The following is a 20,088-nucleotide window of genomic DNA, read 5'->3' as shown; positions in this document are numbered from 1 at the left end:
AGTCTTCAGCCAGACTTTCCATCCTGACAACAATCATTCCGAGTAACTCGGATCCTCCAAAAGGGTTGTCTCAATCTCTGGGCTCGGTAACTCCAAAAATGGCTTCAGTCTTTGCCCATTCACCTTGAAAGTACTGCCATTCTTTGGATCCTCAATCTCAATGGTCCCATAAGAAAATACTGAACGAACAATGAATGGGCCTGTCCATCGAGATCAGAGCTTCCCTGGAAACATATGCAGACGTGAATTGTAAAGAATGACTTTTTGACCAGGTTCAAAAGATCGTCTCAATATGTTCTGGTCATGAACCTTCTTCATCCGTGCTTTGTACAACCTAGCACAGTCACAAGCATCGTTCCTCAGCTCTTCCAATTCGTTGAGTTGAAGCTTCCTCAGTGAGCCAACCTTTATGAGATCGAAATTCAGTTGCTTAATGGCCCAGTAGGCTCTGTGCTCCAATTCCACTGGCAGATGACATGCTTTTCCGTATACAATACTGTAGGGTGACATGCCAATCGGGGTCTTGAAGGCTGTTCGGTATGCCCATAATGCATCGTTCAAACGAAGAGACCAATCTTTCCTTGACGGGTTCACCGTCTTCTCCAAAATTCTCTTGATCTCTATGTTTGAAACCTCCACTTGACCGCTCGTCTAAGGGTGATAGGGAGTGGCAACTTTGTGCGTGATGCAATACTTCTTCATCAGCTGCTCGAAGACCCGGTTGCAGAAATGCTTTCCACCATCACTAATAATTGCTCGAGGAGTACCAAAACGAGCAAATATAGTGTCTTTTAAAAACTGAACCACAACTCTGTGGTCATTGGTCTTGCAGGCAACCGCCTCCACCCATTTGGACACGTAGTCCACTGCAACCAAAATGTACAGATAGCCGAAGGAGAGTGGGAAAGGTCCCATGAAATCGATGCCCCACACATCAAAGATCTCAACAATAAGAATAGGGTGAGGGGCATCATATTTCGGCGTGAAATACTCCCTAGCTTCTGACAACGCTCGCATGAGACACAATAAGTGTGAGCGTCTTGAAAGATGGTCGGCCAATAAAATCCGCACTGCAAAATCTTTGTAGCAGTCTTCTTCGCGCTGAAGTGGCCTCCACAAGCATGATCGTGACAAAAGGAGATGACACTAGATTGGTCGGGCTCAGGGACACATCTCCTAATGATCTAATCGGGACAATACTTGAACAAATACGGATCGTCCTAGAAAAATGCAGTAATGTGTCTAGGTCCATGTCGCCTCCAAATGCAGTAAGGCTCTTTCCCAATTGGTCTTCAATACTTGTCATATCAAAAAATTCAGCTCCACTGTCATATTCTCGAAAGATAACTTCATGACTCCAATCCTACAGTTGATTAAGGCATTAACCATAGCTAAAAAGGGACGCCCTAGTATTACTGGAATCTGAATCTCCGCATTCATAACCGGTTTTGTGTCTAAGACGATGAAGTCCATAGGGTAGTAGAACTTATCAACTTTGATCAGAACATCTTCAATGATTCCCCTTGGGACTTTCACAGATCTGTCGGCCAGCTAAAGTGTCACTGAAGTGGGTTTTAGCTCTCCTAATCCCAACTGGACATATATTGAATATGGCAAGAGATTCACACTGGCCCCCAAATCCAAGAGAGCTCTTTCAACCTTGATATCACCTATCATGCACGCAATTGTAGGACAACCAGGGTCCTTATTCTTGGTAGGAATCTTGCATTGCAGAATAGAGCTGACCTGCTCAGTTAGGAAAGCTTTCTTGGGAACATTTGTCCTTCTCTTGATGGCCACCAAATCCTTCAGAAATTTGGCATACGAAGGCACTTGTTGGATGGCATTGAGGAATGGAATGTTGATCTGAACGTGTTTAAACACTTCCAAAATATCATCAAACTTTGATCCTTTTTTGGGAGCCGTAAGTCTTTCTGGAAATGGAGCTTTGGGAACAAACTTTTGAGGACTCTCCTTAGCCGTTGGAACGACAGTGTGTGGTCCAAGATCTCTTTAAGTCTTGTCATAGTTTTCCTCATCTTTTGCCGCCTCAGTGGTTTCTTTAGGCATGGCCACTTGATTATCCACTTGCCTTCCTGACCTCAAAGTTGTGATGGCTTGCACATGCTCCTGCCCATAAGAAGGGGCGGATGTACTCCAAATAACGAATTGTCCTTTTGAGTTGGGCACTGGTTGACTCGGGAACTTCCCTCTTTCTCTTTCTCCCACTTGATTTGCTAAGATGGAAAAAATAAAAATAAAAATAAAAAACCAAAAAATAAAAAAAAATTGCTAGTTTGGTCTTACGGCCCCTATCCAAGTGTCTAGGGAAGTTCTGGCTAAGAAGGTCTTGGGACTTAAGAGGTCCATGTGACCCCCCTCACTTTCTTGGGAACGAACCTGGGTCTTTGGAGAATTCTATCTACCCCACTTGCATTTTTTTTTTTAGTTGAAAAAAAAAAAGGAAAAAAAAAAAAAGAACATTTTGATTTAAGCCTTGGTTATTTACATTTGATGAGATTCTTATTTATTTTGAGGTACACAAACTTTGAGAAAAATTGAAACCTCATGAGTCTATGTTAATCTAACTTTGCACTCATTTAAACCTGAGTTGTCTCAATTTTTCACCTATAAGTTGATTGATTTTTGATGTCCTAATGGTGTGAGTGTGATGTTCATCTTGTTAAATTTGCTTATGATGTGTGAACCATGTGTTTGTAAGGAAATCATTGTTTGTCAACAACATAGTGTTTTAAAATGTTTGTGAGTATCATTCCTGGCAAATCCTCACGAGACTTCACTCGTCCACTAGGGAGTCCTAAGAGTTTAAAAAGCTTGTTGCATACGCTAAATGCAATCGCCTCTCCCACGAAAGAGGATTTATATTACATGCTTTCATTTTATTTTTTTTGTTTTGTTTTGCTAAGGGACTATCAAAATGTAAGTTTGGATTATTTGATGAGTGCAAAATATTGTATATTTGGACCCCTTAATTTGCATTTACTAAACCTTTAGCTTTATTATTTCATAATGTTTTTGGTTAGTTTTGGTATTTTAGTATTTTGCTGGTCATTGAGAGAAAACAATAGCTTTAAGGTGAAAAATGCAAAGTTTGAAAGAAAGCATACTTTGAGAAGACCTAGATGATGTGGTTATGTTTAACCAAATCAAGGAGAGGACTAAATTGAATTTTCTCTAATTGGTGTCAAAATCGAATTAGAATTCAGATTCTGCACATGTCAAAGTAGTTTGGCCATAACTTTCCATTCAAGTATCAGATTAAGGTGAAATTAGTGGCGTTAGAAAGCTAACTCAAAATTATACAAATCATTATGAAATAGAATTTTCCTAATTCGGATGTCTGCTATGCCAAAAGTGTTCCGCAATATAAGAACGCAAATTTGGACGAATCCTATTCTGATTTGTACTATGATTGCTTCTAAATTTGACTAAGAGATTGAAGTCCAATTTTTCTAGAATTTCTAGAGCTTCTAGGGTTTGTTTTCTCCCTATAAATAGACCTCTAAGCCTCAAGAAGAAGAGGGGAGCTAGAGACCAAATATATTTTCTTATTTTTAGTTTAGCTTTTCTTTAGGTTAGGTTTTATTTTCAATAATCATGTGTATCTAGATTAAGGTTGAGGATGAAGCCTCATCATTGAAGAGCAACAATATTATCATGTAAGTTTATACTATCTGATTTTATGTGTTTTTTATTTCTAATTGTTCTTCTTCAATTCAGTTATTGAAATGATTCTTTGATATCTATTATGATTTACGGATACATGTGATGATTTGAGATAGTTTCATTTAAATTGATTGCTTGGGTTTTTATTTATCAAAACGTTGGATATTCATTGTGTTTCATTCTACGGATACATTTGATGATTTGACTTAAACCGGATATCTTTTGTGATTTGTGCAAAGAACGGATTCATTGAATGATTTAATGTTTTTTTTAAGCATAGTAGAACATACATAAGATTTGTATGATGAGAACTTCGGATATGTATTGATGAACATAAGAATATGTTGCTATGATTTGGTGGGTGTAGATTCCAAAACCTTAGTATCTTTTGTTTTGTTTTGTTTCATTTTATTTATGTTTTCTTTTTGTTCACCATAATCAAACCCTTTTTTGGAACTAGATAAAGATTTAATTAGTTTAGAAACAAAATTGTTCTTCAAAAACACAATTCCCTGTGAGATCAACCTCGCACTTGCAATTTATTAACTACAAACGATTCGTGCACTTGCGAGTATATTTAAAATTCACATTAGTCACCCTCATCGTGAGGGTGACATTCACAATAGCCAGTCCACCAGGTTAACTCCAAACATGATTAACTATAATTTTTTTGAGTATATAAAGTTGAAAATATTACGTGTATCATATATATATATATATATATATATATATATATATATATATATATATATATATATACACACGTGCTCTTGACGTCTGATGATGATGATATGCATAAGGAACTATCGTGAAAAAGACATCTTGAGTTGTTGTGAATGTAGGTGGAGTACTATTGAATTTTGTAAATGATGTTGGTAACTTTTGTGTTATCGGTTGGACTTGATCGGTTTGTAATCATAGGTAATGTAGCGACCCAGATTTTAAGACATATAATTTAATGTCTTAAATTGAATTTCAGATCTAATAATAATGTTAAAGAATAAATATTTATGTGAATAAATAATCATTCATTTTGTAAACTGTTTTATAAAAATATCCAATTGATTTATGAACATTGTTTTAACGAAACAGATATTTATTTTATACCCAAAAATTACTGAGTTAATAAAATAGACAAGATAGTTAATCACTAGATTAATTAACTTCATTATTATTTTCGGTTTGTATAAAATGGTATTAAAAGACCCGGTGTATAAAACTCAAATAGCTGATTATGATCTCTCTGTGCGCATCCCTTACGTTTTATTCCACTTAAGGCCTTTTTAAAATCAACTCACGTTCTCCAGCTCCCTCCACTCATCACCCTCGCATTTTTAAAATTCATTCAGCTCGTCCTCCGCTCTGATTTAACAGTACTCACTAGCCTGCTCTCCACCTCCTACACTCATTACTCTTACATTTATAAAACGCACCCTCACCCCTCTGAAAATCGCATCTCTTCAGTGTTTCACTGACGGTCTCTTTTCTTCTCCTTTCTTTATTTTCTTCCTTCTTCTCTTTTCTTATTCTTCTCTTTACTTCGACTAAGTCTAAGGAGACCGAGAGGGATTGAAAGAGAGAGAAGGGGAGAGGCTGAGTGTGAGGATCCGTTCGGCGGTGGGCCAGCGCCGGTAGGAACAGAGGTCGGAGGAGCAGAACCCGACAAACGGCGGCCCTGGAGCCCGACTTCCGGCAAGGCAAAGATGATCCGGCGGCCAGAAGCTACCTTTCCCGCGGATCCGTGCTCTGACCCAGTGAAGTCCTGCGCGATCTCCGGCGATTGGGGGCTGTTCTCCGATGGTTTTTGACGGTAGAGGACTGCCGGCAAACTGCGGAGAACCCGGTTCTGCCAGGGATGGTTTTCCGGCGAGTTCCGGTGCGAATCCGGCAAGTCCCAGTGTGTTTCCGGTAGTATCCTTCCAGCGGCCCGATGATGCGTTTTCGACGGCACAGTGACGACTCGGGCAGTGTTCTTCCGGCAATTTCAGTAGATTTTCTGTCGAAAATCCCTAGGTAATTTCTTGTGATTAAATTGGTTTAACCTTGTTGATTTTGAATGGGTTCTGTTTGGACTGATTAACTAGGTATTTTGGTGTTAATTTAAATTATGATTATGGGTACTTTGAATTTATGATCATTGTGTGTGAGATGTATCGGCAGTGTGTGTATATGTTTGTAGTAGATAGCTTGGGAATGGTTTGTAATTATGGAGTATTTTTACTGTTTTGACCGGATGAGTATTTGGTTACGTGTTCCCTGTTTCTGTACTGGCAGTGAGTGTGTTTTGTGGGTTCAGCCAATTTGGAAGGTATATATTTACATGGGATTATTTGATGGGTATTGTGATTTTGTAGATGCAGTCTTGATAAGCTGTGCTTGTGATGTATCATTTTTAGTGGATTATGTGGTGATATTATTATTGAATTGAGATTGATTAATTGAGGTTATATGCTGATTGATATTCCATAAAAATGATTAGATGTACTAAGTGATAATATTGGGACTTAATCATATTATGTTGAGTAATAAATAATATAGATGATTGTTCCTGTGTATACAATAGGATATATAAATCAATAAACGGATCTATGTAATCGAGTGATAATGTTAACACTCGGTGTGTATAAATGTGTTTATTGCAGAAGATGAATTAAGAGGCTGCACAAAAGGCTGTAAGTATCTCTATACTTACTGAGGACGAAGCTGGTGGATTTTTCATAATATTGTGTCTACTTCTTTATTTATTTGTTTGCGCATGTGATTTTACATATTTTCTATTTTAATTAAAATGGTTAATAACAAAGCTGGTATGTAGCGGGGGGGTGATGGCTACCAGTGGGACCTTAGGTTCCCGTAAAGATAATAATGGAATGCTATAACCGTAAGTTTTCAGGCCAGCTGGGACCTTAGGTTCCTAGCCCAAGATAAAATAAGCTTTAAGTGAGAGTTGGCTAATACAGCCGCGGGGGAGGGGGGGGGGTGATGGTATTGCCAGCTGGGACCGTAGGTTCTCACAACATGCTAAGACGGACCGTAGGTTCCATCACGAGAGGAGTGCAAAAAGATGATAATTAAACCTTGCATATAAAACTGTCATATTACTGTTTTTATGGTATGTTTATATTCAATCTATGTCTATGATTCGCGACCGTAAATCATATATTGCATATACACGTAACTATAAAGCCATATTTGCATTATGTTACATTTATTAAATAAATCAGCATTCATTATATCATTGGAAACAGTTGACTCACTTAGGTATTTTGTATTGTTGTTTTCCTCTTTATATTACATATTATTACAGGGTATGAGGAAGAGGAGAGTATCAGGATTGTCCAGATCTTTAGGAGATCTTGATAGCAGTGTCTGAGGCTAGGATGCCTCCCACTTTTGTGGACTACTATGTCTAGTCCATTATTATTATTATATTTGGAAAACGATATTTATATATTTGTTGATTTGTAATAAGGATACTCTGAGGGATTTGATTGTAAATTTTTTGTGCCATACATGGCACAAATAATATTTTTAATGTGTAATTATTCAATTACACTCTTTCTATATATTTTGAAGTATTTTCCTTAGAAGCACTGTTGTGTTATTTAATTCCAAGTTTGTTGGATATATATTATATTCCGCTGCCAAATCTTAACTCTGATGATATTGTAGTAATGTCACGTAAAAATTAAAAAAATTTCACTTACATCTTTTTGTAAAAGGCGGGGCGTTACAGGTAACTTATATATTATGTTTTGAAATTACTTATGGTGATATGTCGTTTATGATCGTAGGTAACTTGGTCGGTTTGGGGTTGAGTGATTATTTATGGTGATATGTTCTTGTATTTGTTTTGTTTTAATATCTTGGTGTGTACATTAAGGCATTGTTTTTTTTTTAATGTCTTGATATGAAGTTTGGGTTATATATGAGTTTATGTGAATGTTTATGAGTTCATATATGTGAACAACATTCTTGCTATTAGGTATTTAAAAAAAATTACAAAAATTAAAAATACTTTTATTTTTTTATTTTTTATTTTTTATTTTTTTATTTTTAAATTTTAGAGTCGTTTTAACACTTAAAAAGACTCTAAAAACTTTTGAGCCAATTTTGTAAAAGCGGCTCAAAAAGTTTAGAGCCGCTTTATAAAACGGCTCAATTAGGTTTGAACTATTTTACCAATCGTCTCAAGCCAGTTGGAGGAGCTTTTATTGAACTGGCTCAAACTGTTTTGAGACGCTTTAGAAAAGCGTCTCAAAAAGGTTTGAAACGCTTTATAAAAGCAACTTAAAAAGTTTGAGCCGCTTTTCTAAAGCGGCTCTAACCGGTTTAAGTCGTTTTTATAAAAGCGGCTCAATTTAGAACTGTTTTATGGAAAAACGGATCAATCCGAGTCTTTAATACTTGATGTGCGGACCCGTTTTCAAAACGGCTAAAAAAAATACGGCTCAAATTGTTTAGAGCCCTTTTTAGGGCCTCAAATGGTTCTAAAAAAGTGACTCAAAACATCTGTTTTTTTATAGCGACACTTGCATACTATGTCAAATTTTATTCAATTTATAGAATAAGAATCTTGAAAACTTTTGAAAGAATGTAGCATCAAGCTCTCTCGGGTGAAGAATTTAATTACCTGGCACATCTGTTGTTACTTATGCTCCGTTTGTTTCGACGTAAAATGGTTTCCGTCGTAAAATATTTTCGACGAAATCAATTTCAAAAGAAATTATTTTCTCGAAAATATTTTTCGGCGTTTGGTTCGCACGAAAAAATTACGAAAAATGAAAATGCAACTGTTGCAGGAATCCGGCGAACATGTTTGGCCGGATTCGGCCAAAATTGGCGGATTCCGGCAGGAAACCTCCGGGCCCGGTCAGATCCGGCCGGATCCGGTCATTTTGGCCGGATCTCGGCAGGATTAGTGGCCGGATCCGGTCAGATCAGGCCAGATCCAGCCGGATCAGTGTCCGAATCCGGTCATATCCGGTCGGATTCCGGCCGTTTTGGCCAGATTCGGCCGGGTCAGTGTCCGGATCCGGTCATATCAGGCCGGATTCCGGCAATTTTGGCCAGATCCGGCCGGGTCAGTGTCCAGATCCGGTCAGATCCGGCCGGATCCCGGCCATTTTGGCCAGATCCGACAGGGTCAGTGGCCAGATCCGGTCAGATCAGGCCGGATCTCGGCCGGTTTCTATCCATGGCCGGATTCCGGCCTGATTCCGCCGGCATTCGGCGCAGTTGCCGGATGTCGCCGGATTCCGGCGGCCGGCGGTATTCCGGCAGTTGGATTCCGGCAGCCGGCGGTATTCTGGTGGTCGGATTCCGACGCCGGCATTATTCCAGTGACTTGATGATGCCGGATTCCGGTGCTGCCATTTTCGAACGACCGACTATTGTCGGATTCGGACAGTCAGATATCAAACGTACGTGTAAGGACAAAGAATATAATTTTGAAAAACGATTTACGGTTTTAAAAACCGTAAATCGTTTTCCAAAAATTAAAGAAGGTTTTACGGTCAAATCGAAAATGATTTTCGTTGACCGTTATTTTCGCCCCTACCAAACACCGTAAAATACCGAAATCATTTTCTGGAAATCATTTTACGCCGAAACAAACGGAGCATTAGAGGAAAATAAAAAAATTTGACTTTAATTTCTCATTTACCTGTAATTTTTTTTCTTTCTAAAGAATTGTTAGTTGCTTTTAGTTAACTTAATTCGTTTCAAATTTTACTAGTCGAAATTCTTAACTTTAGATATAGGACCCTAAATTTTCATCTAGTGCATGAAAATGCCGTAATATTTTTTTATTTTTAACTTGAGGAATCACGCAAATGCGTTGGGGAGGGAAGTGACTAATAATGTGGTTTTATGCTCATAAGAGAAAGATTTGTGGGGCACGCGTATCTTTTTTGGGGGATGGATTATGTTGGCACCCTTTCTTTCTTTTCAAAGCTCCAAGCTTGATTGTTGTTCCGTAACTTCCACCTTGTCATAAACATAGTAACGAGTTTAATAAGGTTGACTAGTTAAGAAACAAATTCATACTTTTTTCTATTTTCAAGAATCATTTCTTAAAAATCCTCTTCATCCTATTCTTTATCTTGGAAAATGACTCATTTTTATCTTTTCTTTAATCAATCTTTATTTGGTAAAAAAACAAAAGATATTGAAAAAAATGTGACTCCAACTAGTGTGCGTAAACAACCAATAATCAAAATATTAAATACAGAATATAAAGAATACAGATATTTTGGTGACAAAGTATAAATTCTTTGTATTAAAGAGAAAAATCACTCCGAGATAGCCAAACCCATGAAATTCACTATTCAGAAGAAATAGCTAGTTACAAAGCAGTCGTACTTACATAACATAATGCAGTAGCCGTATCTTTAACTCTAACACGTACCTATACGTGAACGTCTCTGAACCAGGTCACCTATCTAAAGGGTTCTTCAATAGACTCCTTTAACTTAAAGCTCCTCTCTAAATTAGACTTCAATGATTGATCAAATCATACACAATAACTCTAAGAGAGCTAGTAAAATATTACAATTTCTGCATAAGTACCCTCTCTTATCACATTGGAACTCAATATTGAATTGTTACAAAAATACATCCTATAAGCCTCTTCAAATAGGCTACATAAATCATAATTCTACTCAAACTCGAATTTACATAGGCGGCGCCCAGACCTTGCTTCTGAGCGTCTGGATGATTGCATAAAGTAGTTCCTCCATCCGCAGTCATCGCATATTCGTCTGGACCCTATGCAAACGGAAACTTACTGACTTCAGTGTCTGCTGGGCCGTTTGGACTTTGAGCTACTGACTTCAGCATCTATTGGGCCATCCAGACTAGTTCTGAACATTGAGTTACTGACTCCATTATCTACTGTAGCGTTTGGAAATTGGACACTAAGTTTCTGACTTGGGCGTTGAGACATTGGCAACTAGGCGTCCGGACGGTCTGTAGGGAAACCAACTTTTCTGAGCTGTAAAGTCTCCATAGTATTTCCTTTTCCAGGATGTTTCCTTCTTAGTGATATTCTGTGTAGATTTATTCCTTGTTCACCTCTTTCCATATTGAAATAAATCTTCTGCAAATATTCTTCTAGAAACCTCTAGAAATACGGTGTCCCTGTTATGGAAATTCCTGTAAAGGAAATTCCCTGATATAGAAGCGTTTTTGCCAAGACAGGATGAGCCAATTAAAATAAACCAACAGAATGAGAGGAAAAATAGATTTTTATCAAGTGAAAGAAAGAGAACTGAATAAGATAGGAAATAAACCTATGTACAGCAATCCTTGGAAGGATTATTGTAGCCCCAGATGGAGTCATAATTTTTTTTTTTTTGAAAAGGGACAAAGCATGAAGGAAAAATATTTTTAAAAAAATGAGCCAAAACATGAATAAAAATATAGTAAGATTGAAGATTAAATCCATATGGAAAAAATAAAATAGTATCATTTCAATATTAACAAAAAATAAATAAAATAATTGTTTCTTAATATATTTTAATTTTCAACTCAGACACCTATCAAAATAGAACCCGAAATTCTCTCGTAGCAACGCCGCTTCAACTTCTATGTTACTGCTCTTAATGCGTTAAAAACTCTTTTGCGTTGCTCTTGAAAGCTCTAACTCATGCCTAATTATTTTAATGATAGATTTGCGTTATTGCTCATGACAGATTTGGGTTAAATTTGGATTGTTTATGGTTTGGGTATAAAATAATTTTTGTTATAATAGAAGCAAGGGCAAGCCATTTTCTTTTTTTGTTTTTTTCTTTGGCAGGGCCAAGATATTTATATACTAGAGTAAAAATAAAATAAAATAAAAGAGGGGAAGGCCCATGGCCAATACAGGTGATCCCCTCCCTCCGTCTCTTTGACTATAGCATCTCCTTTAAAATGAAGGGCGGAAAAAAATAAAAATAAAAAAATTGAAAGTGAATTTAAGATGTGGTTCTTTAAAATTTAAAGAAAATGGTTGTTTAAAGCATCCGATGTGAGGCTCTTCGGTCTTTGATAATTTCTAGCCGCCACCATCATGAAACTGAAGAGAAATTCTTCAAGATGGTGATATAGAAACCACATATCTTTTGTTGGTATCATTTCTCTTTGAAGAACTTGTGACGCCTAGTGAATTTCCGAAAGGTAGATTGATGTTCAGCAAGAATGTATAGCATATATGGTGGGATTCCAAAAGAATGTTGAAGAGTCATTGGTGGAAAGCGTATCACAAACTCAATGCATGGATAGCAGGAGCAAGAGTTGTGGATTGTGGAAACAGGGAATTGAAGGATATTGCAGGGAGAGTCTCATGGACTCGAGTGATCACGTTTGTAAGATTTAAGTAAGTTCTTTTAACTAGACAAAAAAAAAAAAAAAAAAAATAATAATAATAATAATTTTCTTTAGATCTTCTATTTTATTTTTAATATGCAGTGATATTTTATTATTATTATTATTATTATTATAAGCTTATTTAGAATTGTGTTGGAAAATACAGCTTTTATCTTTAGAAAAAGTCTCATTCTCAAGTTTCTCTTAAAACACAGTTTTGAGTTTGTTTAGAGCGAAAAAAGATCAAAATGTGCTTTTATATCTTTTTTTTACCTAACGGACTCATTTTTGTTTGGTACAGTTTTTTTTCTACTAAAAGTACTTTTTAAGATCAGACTTTAAATAGTCTTGTGAACGTTTTCGGTTTTCATTTTGAGAAATGCTTGGTCTTATTCTCTTATATATTTTTGTCCAAAAAATTTACAAATCTACGTACTATTTAATATGTGAATCTCGTATATTTAATGATGATTTTTTTTTTTTTTAAAAAAAAAAAACTGTAAAAAAAATAATGTGTTGTTATCTCTATATTAATCATGACATGTCTGAAGAATAGTTTGCTATGCATGCCACGTTACTTTATGCCATTCTAGCAAGGATGAAGTAGTCAAATAAAACAAGACTTTGTAGAATATGAAAACAGCAGTATAGTTGTAAAAAATAAAGTATTTAGAAGAATAATGGATCACGCACGCATCTTCCTTACATATATGAAGTTTGAAATAAACATGATTAGGATTACTTTTTTTGAATGCTCGAATTAAAGTGACAAAAACAAAAAGGAGGAAAAGGGGGTCCACAGTGGCCAAAAGGTGGTCCAACTTGATAAGATTTGTATATAAATCTAAAATTAAATAAAAGTAAGATAATAACAAAAGTAAGAGAGAGAAAAGAAACAAAATTTATCCTATTTATAGTTGAATAAGTTGATCTATATAAGTAAATACATGGAAATATAAATCGGCCTAGACTAGGAATATAAATCAAAAATATTAGCCAAATTGGGTGGTTATTGGTAGGCACTGTTGGTCAAAAACCGACTAGGGACCAACTGCAGGCCAAGAAAAAAAAAAGGATGAATCCAATTGGGCAATTGTCGGTAGGTGCTGTGGGTTTAGAGCCAACTAGGGGCCAACTGCGGGCCAAGAAGAAGAAAAATATGAACCCAATTGGGCTCAAATTTATTTATTTATTTTTTCTTCGGAACCCACTGGATGGGTTTGGATCTGGTTCATGTAGAAGCACTCTAAGCTTGTGAGCTTGGCCGAAGGATATGATTTGGTGTGGGCAAGTACGTCAAAAACAGAGTAGGATGTCAGGGCTGTGATCCAATGTGGCACATACAGGTGAACTCGCGGGTTGTGGTCCAGTGTAATGTTGGTGTAGGTGGAATCACGGGGCTGGGATCTGTGTCACGCATAAAAGCTAGATAGGTGAGCCTTGGCGTGTGGAAGACACGTGTAGTCAATAGAGATAGCGCGTGGCAGCTCCATAGGGCGCATGGTGGCGGTGGTTCGGTAGATCGGCAGTTTCCGATCCTTGATCCATGGTTTTCTTCCTCAGACGGCTGGTGGAGGCCGGGTGAAGTCACGTGGAGCAACTATTAAAAACTACTTGCTACGTGTGAGAGCGCGTTGAAGGTCGGATGGATGTGTTCTGGGACATGGGATGATCAATGTCAGATGTGTTTGATGGTGTGACTGTCAAGGTGGTTGGAGGACTATGGTGGCGTGTGGCTAAATGTGCAAAATTTTTGAGTGGTGCATGGAAGTGTGTGATAATGACTATGGCGGTGATCTCGGCAGCGATGAATTAGTCTGCTTTAGATCTATCGATTGGCATGGCTACTAATGTGATTGGACGACTTTAGAGGTGTAGAGTTTCAAAGGTAGAAACTCTTAGCGGCAGATGGATGCGTGACTGAACTGTTTAAGCCAAGAAAAGATCGCTATGATACCATGTTTAGATTTATGTATAAATCTAAAATAGAATAAAAACAAAATAATAGGGGAAGCAAGAGAGGAAAGAGAGATAAAGAATTAACGTGGTTCGGTCTATGATCTATGTCCATCGAGTAAAGTCTAAATGACTATATTGTGCTCATTTATTGTTAAATAAGTCGACATATACAAGTAAACCTAAATCAACTTATACAATAGAAAACAAATCGACCTAGACTAAGATTTATAAGTGAATAATTTATATTCAGAATATATTAGAGTATATTCTGTCACTACTTAAAAATTATATTATTCATTTTCCTGAAAATTAAGATGTATCCGGTGGTTTCTATAGCCTCTTCAACTCATTCTATTTTATTCGAGATGTATTTAGTGTTATTCTCTTAAATATTTTTTTTTTTAATTTTAATTTTTTAAAAATCTACTATTAAATTTGTAGAACCTACACGTGGTCCCACAGATTCAATAGTGAATTTGCACATCTCTTGATACAAGATAATAAAAACAAACATTTCTCATTTAACTTTCTACATTTTTTTTTAATTTTTTTACTTTTTTTCCTCCTCGCGCGGTTAAAAAATTTATTAAGGTAGTATCTCTCCTTATGCCTGCAACAATTTTGTTAAAACCGAAACTCAAACAAGAATTAATTTTCGATTCATATAAACTTGCATAGAAACTAACAATTTAATAGAAAAATTCTTTGTATTTGTATTGGTTCTTTGCTCTAGATCCAAATATTGAAGGGATGGAACATGGAAAATACTGTTGACGAATTTGCATAATTGTCAATCCTTCACGGAGGAAAAGTAGTATCCTGGATAGGCCCACATTTATACTTTCGTCCACTTGTTTCCAACTTTGCAACTTCAATTCGCTTAAACACTAAACATCGATCAAGGAATTACAATATAAAATAAATAATATTTCTTCTACAACTCTTACATAATTTTTGCATAATTTTAACTAATTTTATTTTTATTATTTATTATTAGATTTGTTTTCTTATATGTCGGCCTTAAATATTCAATGATTCATTTCAAAAAAAAATTATTAGAGTTGTGTGAGAAGCATTACTCATATAAAAGGAAAGCTTTTAAGTTCTAAAGAGTATTTCAAGTTGTTTTCTTATCATATTTAGCTTCTATTTTTGTGGTGGTTAGATAACTTAATTTGTTTAATTTTTGAATTAAAAACAAAATAGAAGGCAAGAGATTTTGGATAATGGGTAGCTAAGAATGTAAGATTATGGACACCTTAGAACCTTATCTTCCAGAGGGTGGGTGGGATTCTCTTAAGATTAGATTTTTGGTTCTTTTTGGGGCCCAAAAGAAATGCCTTTGGCGTCGATTGATTCGGAGGATTTTGCACTTTGAAGGCGTATGTGAATATATATATATATATATATATATATATATGTGGAACAACAAGGACATTCATTCATGATGACAATTGTCCAATAGGATAGAGATTGATGTGGGATCCAATAGGATAGGGATTGATGTGGCATCGTTGGATGTGCCACCCCACGTGCATATTACGTGGCAAGCTAATTTCTCCCCATCATTTGTTCTATAGCGGGCCTTTACAAGAAACGTTCCCCTAGCCCACTTGCTATGGGTTGGGCCATTGACCAAAATGTAGTGCCATTGACATGCAAGTTTTTCTTATTTATTTATTTTTTTTCCGTCCAATCCAGCAGATACTTTTACAGATTTAGCAAGAGAAAAAAAAAAAAAAAAAAAAAATCACAATGAAAAATAAACGAAATAAAGTGATACACAGGTATGGAACCAGGGGGTCATCGCCTCCCAATTTTGAAAATTTTCCTTAAAAATATAATATAATATATATTATAAAAATCATTCATAGTTGAAATTTAGCATAAGATATCCTAAGTTGATTGATTTTATTCTTAATTGTACTGTGTACCTTTGGGAGTTTTCCTTGTGTATCACTATCTTCCAAGTTAGCCACTAGATTTCGTTTTCCACCATTGTTTTTTCTATGGACAATCTTAATTGGCGCAATCCAATCCGGACTCCACAGCGACAAACCACATATGTTTGATACGACTGGATATGGAGATGATGATGTTATGTAAACGCCATTTATATCATTCTCTTGTTTTTTATTTTTTATTTTTTTAGGTACAGAATTCTCTTCCTAATCGCAGAAAAATGCTTTGCTTGAAAATACGTTTTTGAAAAAAATTTACAGTTTGAATATGCAGGAAAATCTACATTTTCAAACTCTATAGTGCATTTTAAAAAGAGAAATGTCATAAGTATATTTCCTACACATCTCATTTTTAAATTTATCATTGAATTTATGAGACCCACATTTAGGTCTTGTTGGTACAGTTTCCGGTATGGTGACGTGTCGCTTGGTGATTCGCTGCTGGGTTCTGATCTACCACTTCAATCCTGCAAAAAGAACAAACAACTCGTCGGGGGTGCCGACTACACCCACTCCGATGCCTAAGTCAGTTCAAATCAATTTTCTGAAGAGTGTTTTCAATCTCAAGAGCTCAAAGAATTCGTCTTTCATACCTGGTGCGACGGTCTTATTTATAGGCCGGACTTGCGGTCTTACCAGACTTGCGGTCTCACCAGAATTCTTGACGCCTAGTTGGATTAGGAGTTTGAGTCCTAGCTTGGTTGAACTTTAACCTTATCTTCAGGGAATTCGAATGAGATTGTAGAGTCCGAAGTTGATTGCGTTTGTACCTCTTTAATCTTATTCCGTATCAATAACTACCTTATCCCATTAATTATGGAATTGTGGCTTATCCCTGATCTTATGGGATTCTATCCTTATCGCATTCTAAGACAACTGCGGCATACTTCAACCAACCTCCGAAGTGATGATATCCGAGATGTATTCGCTCCGACTTGGAGATCTCGGGATATCGCCGCACCATAACAGGGTTGTGTAAGGCCGAGATGTTATCATACCGAGGTGACTGTATTTGAAGTGTTATCACATCGAGGTGTTATCGCTCCGAGATGTTATCACACCGAGAGGTTATTATACCGAGATACTCTTCTATACCTAGCGTTCGGACGGTTGCATATTGTCTTCACCAACCGTGTCTGCTAAACTGTTTAGAATCTTCTCGAACAGTGATTGGCATTCGAACATGTCTTTGGGCAGTCCAGACATCAACTAGGGAACTGACTTTTGCTAAGTTGTAAACTGCGCAGAATCTGTCTGGAATCCAAAAATTGTCTTTTTGATGGTTATGACACAGATACTTGTAATATTAAGGCCTTTCCATAATTGAGAATTAAACTCTGAATATTCTGGAAGACTCTGGATAATTACCGCATCCCTGTTTTAGCAGTACACAAATATGGCAGAGATTTTGTCAACAGAATGTAGCCAATAAAACTAACAAACTCCTCTTTTGGCCATTCTAGGACATAATTCATTTGACCAGTTAAAAATATAATCTTGGTCCAAAAATTAAAAGTAGTCCCCTTTTTTGTCTCAAAAGGATAAATGGTAAACAGAGTATCTAAAAACCATAGGAATAAAGTTCTAAAATCCAAAACAACAAAGATAATAGAGAAGTGTCTCAAAAGCCCAAATAATCAGAAGTTTGTAAAACAACTGATAGAGAGAGGAATAAAAATCCTCAAAGCACCAAATCCTGCGTTTTAGTTTTTGTTGGCTGCATTTTGTTGACAAAATCACTATTATGTAATGTTGCTGTCATAAACAAGGATGCCGTATATTTCAGAATCTTCAAAGTGTTTCAGAAAAGCTATTTTCAAGTGTTTAAGAAAGATTATGTGCAGATTCCAACTCAGAAAAGTCGAATCCCATGTTTCTGTCCAGACGGCCCAGTCTTGCGTCTGGATGCCCATCAGTGTCGAGAAGCTTCGAACAGTTCAAGGTCGCATCTATCCAGACGCTCTTTAGAGTTCGAGAAGATTCTAGCTTTCCTTCGCAGACAAGGAGTGGGAAGACAGTTTGCACCCCTTTGGACGACAGCGTAACACCGTCCGGATGCCGAGATCCTTGATACGGAAATTGCATGCATACATTCTGCGTGTGTCGACCCTTTTTTTTTTTTTTTGAAAACATACAAATAAGTCATCACAGTGGCACGACTACGTGTCACTAAACCAACTCATAGTATACATTCCTTAACATGTACCTGATATATCAAAGTTACATAATATATGCAGCGGAATACAAAATCTAACTGCGGAAGTCAACATCGAAATCATAAAACTGTCCATTACACAAAATAGCCAATTAATGTCTATCCGCTTAAGGCTTAAGCATAAATTATGCATACAAAAGAATGGCTACATCTACGTGTTACAAGTCACACTAGCCATATATAAAATATACAAAAATGGACCATTCGGGGTCCGACACCCCTACGACTCAAGCGACGTGCTTAGTCGTAGTACTCCACATAGTGTGCAACGGAGTCATCCTCTGCATCATCAGTACCTGCATCTAAAGAAGCTCCATCTATGCGGTTGTGGTGGTAGTCACATTCGTATAGGTGAAGGTGTGAGTTCACCGCCTCAAAAAGAAGTGCTGAGGCCTCAGTAGTATAAAACTCACTAAGTATATAGTATACACAAACATAAATGCATGCAGAGTTCAACAACATTATCCACAAATCATTAAGTTCACACTACAACACATTATCAAGTACAAGTCATGCTGTTCATCACACACTTACATATTATCACGGTTTCTTCTAACAATATTCCACGCATACCATAAGCAATACTTTGAATTTTTACCTACTCCACAGCTAGGGGCTACAACCCTAGGCTTATGCATAGAACCCAAGAATACCAACTCACCTATGCTAGAGCTACGACTCTAGGCTTACCATAACACCGCCCGTAAAGCTACTACCCACAAGGCACACAACACACAAGTGCTAGAGCCACATACCCTAGACTTGTCTTCTACAACACCGCCCGTAAAGCCACATACCCTCAGGGCAAACAAATATACGAGTGTTAGAGCCACATACCCTAGACTTGTCTTCTACAACACCGCCCGTAAAGCCACATACCCTCAGGGCAAACAAATATACGAGTGTTAGAGCCACATACCCTAGACTTACCTTTTACAACACCGACCGTAAAGCCACATACCCGTAGGGCAAACAAATACACGAGTGCTAGAGCCACATACCCTAGACTTACCTTTTACAACACTGCTCGTAAAGCCACATACTAGCAGGGCAAACAAATACACGAGTGCTAGAGCCACATACTCTAGACTTACCTTTTACAACATCGCCCGTAAAGCCACATACCCACAAGGCAAACAAATACACGAGTGCTAGAGCCACATACCCTAGACTTACCTTCTACAACACCGCCCGTAAAGCCACATACCCGTAAGGCAAACAAATACACAAGTGATAGAGCTACATACCCTAGACTTACCTTGTATACAAAGTACTCATAACATTCATTATCACAAGACTCATATTCAAATGCCAACAACCATTTATCCATACAATTTACAATCCAATATATCCCAACTCAATCACAAACAATTTTATCAACAAATTCCATAATCATAACTACAACCAAACACTATCAATATCAACTTATCATCACAATTCCCAATTCAACAACTCACAATTCAATTACATATATCTTCACCAACAAATTCTATAATCATAAATGTAACCAAACACAACAAGACGTAAATTTAAGTTCCTAGGGTTCCTCAGTGAGTAGGATACTTACCTTAGGCCGTTTGCACACCAATTCCAATGGCTCAAAGTTCAACTCGCAAAGCGCCACTAAAACACAATACAATGCACTAATTTAGCTTCATTTTTATTAATTGCACTAAGTAGCACTTTGAATCAGTCAAAGGCTATGTCATAAATTACCCATAAAATTCTAGGGTTTCTAAACACATACCCATAATTTAAAAATGCTAATCTAACCGCAAAAATATTAACTCATGGGTATTCACTTAGGGTTAATCACATAAAACATTACTTAAATAATTATACCCAAAAGTTAGGGTTAGAGAAATCTTACCCAAAGTTTACCAAACCAAAATCCGAAGTTTGGGTAGCCTCAAGCAA

The 20,088-nt window shown here is 36.8% G+C and overlaps 1 long non-coding RNA gene across 1 annotated transcript; it reads left to right on the top strand.

Annotated features, from left to right (window-relative positions):
• The first annotated feature begins 5,000 nt into the window (after nt 1-5,000).
• On the top strand, nt 5,001-7,277 carry LOC133859124 (uncharacterized). The gene is made up of 3 exons (XR_009898710.1): nt 5,001-5,700; nt 6,330-6,359; nt 6,995-7,277. It is a non-coding gene; the product is annotated as an uncharacterized LOC133859124 (long non-coding RNA).
• The last annotated feature ends 12,811 nt before the right edge of the window (nt 7,278-20,088 follow it).

This window comes from Alnus glutinosa, chromosome 2 (assembly GCF_958979055.1).
Source record: "Alnus glutinosa chromosome 2, dhAlnGlut1.1, whole genome shotgun sequence".
Classification (NCBI taxonomy): domain Eukaryota; kingdom Viridiplantae; phylum Streptophyta; class Magnoliopsida; order Fagales; family Betulaceae; genus Alnus; species Alnus glutinosa.
The sequence above is the reverse complement of the archived record's forward strand: the minus strand, read 5'-3'. Positions and strand labels throughout refer to the sequence as shown.